Consider the following 8,514-nt stretch of genomic DNA (forward strand, 5'->3'; position numbering starts at 1 on the left):
TCCGTGGCTACCGGGGTTATTATAAGAACCGGGCAGCTTATGAAAGGGTGTCTGGTGGCGTCTGCATATATGTCCTGAACTCTCTTCACAGCGTGTCTGCACCTCTCCAAACACCTTTAGAGGCTGTCGCTGTTCGGGTGTGGACGCCACAGGCTGTTACCGTCTGCAGTCTTTACCTTCCACCGGATGGTGATGTCGCACAGCATGTCCTGGCTGCTCTGATAGCCCAATTGCCGCCACCTTTCTTGTTACTGGGCGACTTTAACGCCCATAACCATCTGTGGGGTGGGTCGGTGGCAACAGGTCGAGGCGCCATCGTTGAGCATTTATTGGCGCAGCTCGATCTCTCGATATTAAATGATGGTGCCTTCACACACTTCAATATGGCGCATGGCACATACTCCGCCATTGACCTTTCGAACGCCATTGAGCCTCTCTCTAACGATGATATTGATGCAGTGGTTCACTCGGTCACCACCGGCATCGTTACTGCCGCCGAATCTGCCATTCCCCGTTCTTCTGGGTCCCCTCGGCGGCGGACTGTGCCTTGGTGGTCGCCTGAGATCGCTGAAGCGATTAAAGATCGCCGGCGGGCACTCCAGCGTTACAAGCGACATCCCTCAATCGAACACCTTATCGCCTTCAAACAGCTGCATGCGCGAGCCCGCCGCATTATCCGCCAACGCAAGCAGGAGTGCTGGGAGCGGTATGTGTCCATCATTGGCCTCCATGTCACTCCATCGCAGGTCTGGGCCAAGATTCGCCGCCTCTATGGCTATCGGACCCCTGTCAGCGTCCCTGCACTCTCACTGAATGGAGCAGTTTGTACTGACTCCGACGTCATTGCAACCCGCTTGGCAGAGCACTTTGCTCTGTATTCCGCTTCTGCCAACTACCCCTTGGGCTTCCACTCCATTAAAGAGCGGATAGAACGTCGGAGTCTTTCTTTTCGCACCCACCATCCTGAATTGTACAATGTTCCATTCAGTGAGTGGGAATTCCGCAGTGCCCTCGCCGCTTGTCCTGATACCACTCCTGGCCCAGATAGCATCCACTCTCAGATGCTGAAACACCTTTCAGTGGACTGCCAGCGACGCCTCCTCGACCTTTACAACCGCATTTGGGTCGAGGGTGAGTTTCCGTCGCAATGGCGGGAAAGTCTTGTTGTCCCCACTCTGAAACCGGGGAAGAACCCTTTGGAGGTGGACAGCTACCGTCCCATTAGCCTCACCAACGTTCTTTGCAAGTTGCTTGAACGGATGGAGAGCCGGCGCTTGAATTGGGTACTGGAGTCTCGGGGCCTTCTGGCTCCGTCTCAGGGTGGGTTCTGTAAAGGCCACTCTGCCGCCGACAATCTGGTGAGCCTGGAGTTGGCCATCCGTACTGCCTTTGCCCGCCGTCAGCATCTGGTCGCTGTCTTTTTCGACATGCGGAAGGCGAGCTTCTTTCAGTGGTGGAGTCACATAGGTTTTTGGGGGTGGTTTTTGATGCCCGGTTGACTTGGCTGCCTCGTATTCGGCAGCTTAAACAGGCGGGTTGCGGCATCTAAACGCTATGCGATGCCTGAGCCACACCGGGTGGGGTGCCGACTGATCTACTCTACTACGGCTTTACCAGGCGTTGATCCAGTCCCATCTGGACTATGGGAGTCTGGCTTATGGCTCAGCATCCCCGTCTGCGTTGCGGCTGCTGGACCCAATCCTCCACAGCGGGATACGCCTTGCCACTGGCGCCTTCCGGACCAGCCCTGTGGACAGCATACTTGTGGAGGCAGGTGTCCCTCCACTGCGGTTATGACGCCAACAATTACTGGCTGCTTATTCTGCCCATGTTTTTAGCTCGCCCGGGCATCCAAATTATCGTGTCTTGTTCCCGCAGTCAGTCGTTCGTCTGCCAGAACGTCGGCCCCGGTCGGGTTGTCCGATCGCCGTACACGTCAAACAGCTTCTCTACAGGCTTGAGTGTTTTCCTGTACCACCACCTTTCCGGGCCCCTCAGCGTACACCCCCATGGTGTGTGCCTCGCCCTTGCCTTCGGCTCGACTTGGCACAGGGCCCGAAGGACTCAGTCCCTCCGGTGGCCTTCCGACGCCGCTTTTATTCCATCTTGGCCACGTATCAGGGCTCTGGCGTTGTCTATACCGACGGTTCGATGGTTGCTGGTTGTGTCGGTTATGCACTAACTCTAGGGAACCATTCTGAACAACGTTCGTTGCCGGCTGGCTGCAGTGTTTACACTGCTGAGCTGGTCGCCATCTTTCGTGCCCTAGAGTATATCCGCTCCTGCTCAGGTGAGTCCTTCGTTATCTGTAGCGATTCCCTGAGCGGTTTACGAGCTCTCGACCAGTGTTTCCCTCGTTCTCGTCTGGTGATGGCTATTCAGGAGTACCTGCATACTCTTGCCCGTTGCGGCAGATCTGTGGTCTTCGTTTGGACCCCAGGCCATGTTGGGATACCCGGAAATGAAACTGTTGACCACCTGGCGAAAGGGTCCACTAGTGCACCATCTCTGGAGATTGGCCTCCCGGCGCCTGATTTGCGGGCACTATTAAGCCGCAAAGTTTTCGATTTATGGGACACTGATTGGCGCAACCTGCCCGTGCGAAACAAACTCCGCCGTATCAAGGAGACGACTATTGAGTGGCGGTCATCCATGCGAGCCAACCGCAGGGAATCAGTCATCCTTTGTCGGCTCCGCATTGGCCACACCCGACTCACGCACAGTTATTTACTGTGTCGTGAGGATCCCCCTCTTTGTCGTTGTGGGATGTCCTTGACGGTGGTCCATATTCTGTTGGAGTGCGCCCTTTTAACGGTGCTCAGACAGACTTTTGCGCTGCCTGATACGCTCTCTGCGCTTTTATCTGACGACTCTTCCATAGCGGACATAGTTCTGCGTTTTATTCGGGCAGGGGGATTTTATCGCTTAATGTAAGTGTGTGTTTTTGTGTTGATTCTGGCCTATGGCCTACGATTTGTCTGTTTTTTTTTTTTCATGTGTTTCTCGGTGGTTGGCTTTTCCCTTTTTGTTTGTATGGTCGGCCAACCACCGTCACACTGTGTGATTTTAGTTCGTCTTGTCTGGTCCTTGTCTACATTTCTCTTGTTCTGTGTCGTCTGTCTTATCGTCTGTTGATCGTTTTTATCCTCTGTGAGTGTTTTTAGTATTTGGAGAAAGGGACCGATGACCGTAGCAGTCTGGTCCCTTTATCCCCCACAAACCAACCATTTGTGACTGGGTTTTGGGGGTGGTGGCAGGATTGGGGTTGTGAGGGGAAATGGCTTAGGAGATCTGTTTGCAGACTAGGTCTGGGAGATAGTGCACGTATGTGAAGGCCTTGGTTAGACCCGCAGCAAATTGAACAAGAGAGTTTTCATCACTGCATATATGCTGTCCTTGGATAGCCAGGCTATATGGGGGGGGGGGGGGGGATTTTTTGGTGTGAAAGGGATGACAGCTTTTAAAATACAGACACTCTTGGTGGTTGGTGAGTTTAATGTGGACATAGATTTGGTGGAGCTATCAGAGAGGAGAAGGTCAACATCTAAGAAGGTGGCATGCTGGGTTGAGCAGGACTACTTTAAGTGGATAGGAGAAAGGGTGTTGAGGTTGTGAAGGAACGAAGATCGGGTGTCTTGGCCCTGGGTCCAGATCAGAAAGATGTCATCAATGAACCTGAATCAGACAAGTGGTTTGGTGTTTTGGGAAGCAAGGAAGGTCTTCCTTAGATGGCCCATAAAAAGGTTGGCATAGGAGTGTGCCATGTGGGTGCCCATGGTTGTGCCCCAGAATGGGTTATATAGCTTCCCTTCAAATGAGGTTCGGATGAAGTTAATAAGGTGTATGAGGAACGAGGTTGTGGGTTTGGAGTTTGAAGGACATTGGGAAAAGTGGTGTACAATAGTAGTAAGACCATGAGGATGGGGGATGTTGGTGTATAGGGATGTGGTATCAACAGTGACAAGTAGGGATCCAGGATCTAAAGGGGTGGGGATGGCTGGGTGAGATTACGAGCAATTGGTTGGGGCTGTTGTTCAATGAGTGCCAAAATTCTTTCAGTGGGGGCACAATAACCAGCCATAAAGGGGTGTCCAGGAGTGTTGGGTTTGTGGACCTTGGGGAGCATGTAGAAGATGGGTGTGTGAGATGTCATAGGGGTGAGGAGGGAAATGGATTCAGGGAAGATGTTCTGGAAAGGGCCTAATGCTTTAAGCAGGGATTGGAGTTTGTGTTGGACTTCCGGTAAAATTTATATGTGGAGGAGTCAGACAATTGGCAGAGGCCTTCTGTCAGGTTGTCACTGCAATTCATATCAGCTATGAAATCTTTGCCTACAGATAGGATGATTGGGTCTGGATTTGTTTTGAGGTTGTGTATGGGCATTCTTTCTTCTATTGAAAGGTTGGTGTTCTGAGGAATGGATCTGGAGAAGGATGGTGAGGGTAAGTTGGAGGTAAGGAATTCCTGGAAGGTGATCAGTGGGTTGTTAAGTAGGAGGGGGAAGGATCACAGTTGGATGGTAGTACGAACTGGAAGAGGCAGGGTTCAATGTTGGAATTAGAGTGGGTTTGGTTGGAGGGATTGTCAGCAAAGAAGTGCTTCCATTTCAGGAGAAGGAGAGTAGGTCTTTGATAAGTCAAGAATGGTTAAATTTGGATGTAGGGCTAAAGGTGAGGCGTTTAGATAGCACTGAAACTTCCTTGGAGGTGAGGATTTTGCTGGGAAAGTTAACAACAGTGTTACGGGTATGATTTGGCTCTGAATTTGGGGGGGGGGGGAGGGGGGGCCTTGGTAGTGAGTTTTGGGGGCCTGTGGCAAGTTTAAAAGGCCAGCTAGGCAGGGTTTAGCTGCTATGAGGGGTAGACAAGGAGGAACACTGTGGGTACAATAGGGGTTGGATAGTGGTGCTCCGAGGTAGCAGTAGGATGTCAGCAGGCTAGAGAGCAAGGAATTCAATTTCAGAGATGTGATGTATGGAGTAGGGATGGCAGAGTAGTAGTAACCTGCAGAGGGAGTGGAGGTGGTTCTGGGATGCCTGTGCCGTGGAGATGTGTTTTTGCAGTACCAGGCTTGTGGGTGCTAGGGACTGGCAGAATCTGAAAAGGTGTAGGTCTCTGTGAAAGGAGGGGTGGGATCCAGAGAAAGGAATCTTTACAGTTAGGCCGTTTGAGGGGATTCCATGATTTAGGAAGCATATGAGAGACAGGATGTGTGACTGAGTTTGAGAGAAGAAAAGTGATGCTCTTCTGAACTGGTGCAGAATGATGAAGGTTCCATTGTGGCAGGAATCGTGCAAAAGAAACGGGAATAATGCAGAAATAAGTAAAATAGGTGTTGATGTATATGAGAGGAGCTGGACACGCAAAAATATGTCTATAAAAAAATATGTAAATACACGCAGAAACTTACACAGACATGTTCAGTATCCTGAGGGTCTCACCAAGGCCTTCACATACAGTCACTATCTCCCAGACCCAGTCTGCAAACAGATTTCCCATGCCATTTCTGCTCATAACCCCAATCCTCCCACCATTCCTGAAAACCAGCCACAAATGAGTGTCCCTTTGTCACCCAGTACCAGTCCGAACTGGAACAACTGACCCACATCCTTCACCAGGGCTTTGATTACCTATCTTCGTGCCCTGAAATGAGGGACATCCTACCCAACACACTTCCCACTCCTCCCAGAATGGTGTTCTGTTGCCCACCCCCCAACATTTTAGTCCATCCCTATGCCAGTCCCAATGGCAATCCCTTGCCACAAGAATCATATCCCTGTGGGAGACCCAGGTGCAAAACTTGCTCAATCCACCCACCAAGCACTTCCTATTCCAGTCCTGTCAAGGTTTATCCTACCCCGTCAGGGGCCAGGACACCTGTGCAAGGAGCCAAGACATTTACCATCTCTGCTGCAATCATTGCACAGCTTTTTATATTGGTATGACGGTCCATCAGGATGTACAGCCACTGCTAAACTGTGCCAAAGAGCAAATTAGCACCCTGTGGCACGACATGCAGCTGAACATAACACACATGATTTCAGTGGTTGCTTCACTAGCCAAGACATCTCGATCCTTCCCTCCACCACCAGCTTTTCTAAAATGTGCAGATGAGAATTTTACTTACAACACGGTCTCCGCTTCTGTAATTATCCCAACCTCAACCTACCGTACCATACTGTCCCCAAACCATCCACCCAACAGTTTTCACCCCTTCTGTCCTACCAACACCACCCCATTCTCATCCCACACCCTGTTTATTTGCAGCCCTCTACCAATGCATCCACTCATCTTTTCCCACTCCTTTCCTTTTTTCCCCCACCTCCTTGCCCCACAACCTCGCACCTTGCAGATCCGGGGGTTAGAATAGGCCTTAGTATTCCTGTTGTCGTAAGAGGCGACTGAAAGATGTGAAGGTCCCCTGTAGGGTTTGACCTCCATTCTTCAAAATTTTCCCGAAGAGTGAGCCAATTGGGGAAGAGCGCCTTACATGGTGCATCGTGACAATCGTGCATTGGGATCTTTGGCCCACTTTCTCATCATCACGTTGCAGTCCCGGCCATTCTCCATCTCTTGGGCAAGGACACCTTCCTGGTTGTGTTTTCCACCATGCACTGCTTAGCATCTGATATCCAGCACGGTAGCCAGTCCGTTGTGGTGGGGCCACCATGTACCCTGTTGGTTGTAGCCCCCTCACCACACAGGGATCGCTCTGCTGATGCCTGCACTGTTAACTCCCCACGTTTGCCAAGGGGTAGATGCCCATCCCCTTGGGGCATCAGGATTCTCAGCAATGGCCATCCTACCAGGTGGCTATTGTTGTGGCTGGGTGGCACCTGTGGGGAGGGCCCCTGGTCAGAGTGGGTGGCATCAGGGCAGATCACATGCAATGAAGTATAGTCCATCATCTCTTGCTAGTGGTGAAACACCAGCAGTCTCTAAGCGTTGACAAGCTCAATTCGACACACAGAAGTATGACCCCAAATCGTTCCTGTCCATGGCCACACCATGGGAGGAACGTCAGGCTAAGGATGGCAGAAGATCTTATTCATCCCAGTACCTTGTATGTTTGAGAGCTGATGGGGAATCTTGCATTACAACAAAGCCTCAGTTTTTTGTTGAGCACTTAGAGGACAAGTTCGGGGAAGAGGAGGGCTTGTCCAAAATGAGATCTGGGTCAGTCTTGATCAAAACAGCATCCTCTGCCCAGTCACGGGCGTTACTCGCTTGTGACAAGCTGGGGGATGTTTCTGTAACCATCACGCCCCATAACAGCTTAAATATGGTCCAGGGTATTATATTTCACAGTCCAGCGATGAGCTGTGCACCAATTTAGAGTGGCGAGGTGTACATTCCGTCCAGCGTATCCACCGGGGGTCCAGGAGATAATCAGGTTGCCACCAGTGCCTTCATCTTGGCCTTTGATGGTAATACATTGCCCAAGGAGGTCAAGGAGATGGTCTACTGCTGTGTGTGATGTAAAGCCCTATATCCCTCCCCCGCTGCAGTGCTGGAAGTTCGGCCATATGTCTTCTTGTTGTATTTCCAGCGTGACATGTTGAGACTGCAGACACCCATCACTTCCCAGTATTCCATGTGCCCCGCCTCCCATCTGTGTCAACTGCCGAGAGCAGCCTTGCTCGCCAGACTGCAGGATTCTCCAGAAAGAAAGGAAAATCATGGAGTACACGACCTGGGACCGACTGACCTACATTGAGTCTAAAAAAAAATTTCAATGCCTGCATCCTGTGCATATCACATCGTCTTACGTCACCGCTACAACAGTTCTGGCACCATCAGCTGCGCCAACCCAAGTCACCTCTCAGATCCAGAAGACTACATCTGCCCCCTTAATGGTGGGAGGCATTTCCATCGGGGACGTCCGTCCCCACTTCTAAGCTGGAGAAACGTAAGTCTTCTTCGGCTTCTCTCACTAGGAAGGGATCACTCCCTTCCCAGGTTTCTGCTAGTGGGAAAGACGACACCTGCCAGTGGCTGAAGATCCCAAAAGTAGCTGGTTGTAGGGTTTCACGCTCATCTTCTGTCCCGGAGACTGAACCAGTGAAGTCCTCCCAGCCAGGGAAACCCAAAGAGCAGCGAGAGAAAAAAAGAAAACCCCCAAGACAAAGGAAATTGTGGTGGCACCCACACCACCGCTAGCTACAAGCACTGTGTCTGAGGACGGGGTGGAGATTTTGGCGTTCGCTGTGGACCTAGATCTTGCCAGACCCTCAGGCACAATGGATATAGACCGCTCAGGTAATAAGTCAGTGGAAGCAGGTGACCCTGAGGCGTAAACTGCCTCATTGAATGTTTCATGCCTTCCCAGTCTCACGATGTCATCCTCCAGTGGAACTGCGCCGGTTTTTTCCACCACCTGGCTGAACTACAGCAGTTGTTAAGCTTTAATGCCTACTATCGGCATTGCCCTCCAGGAAACCAGGTTCCCAGCAATGTGGACACCCGCCCTCTGTGGCTATAAGCGATATTACAGCGACTATAATCGAGTGTCAGG

The sequence above is a fragment of the Schistocerca gregaria genome, chromosome 2 (genome assembly GCF_023897955.1).
Source record: "Schistocerca gregaria isolate iqSchGreg1 chromosome 2, iqSchGreg1.2, whole genome shotgun sequence".
NCBI lineage: Eukaryota > Metazoa > Arthropoda > Insecta > Orthoptera > Acrididae > Schistocerca > Schistocerca gregaria.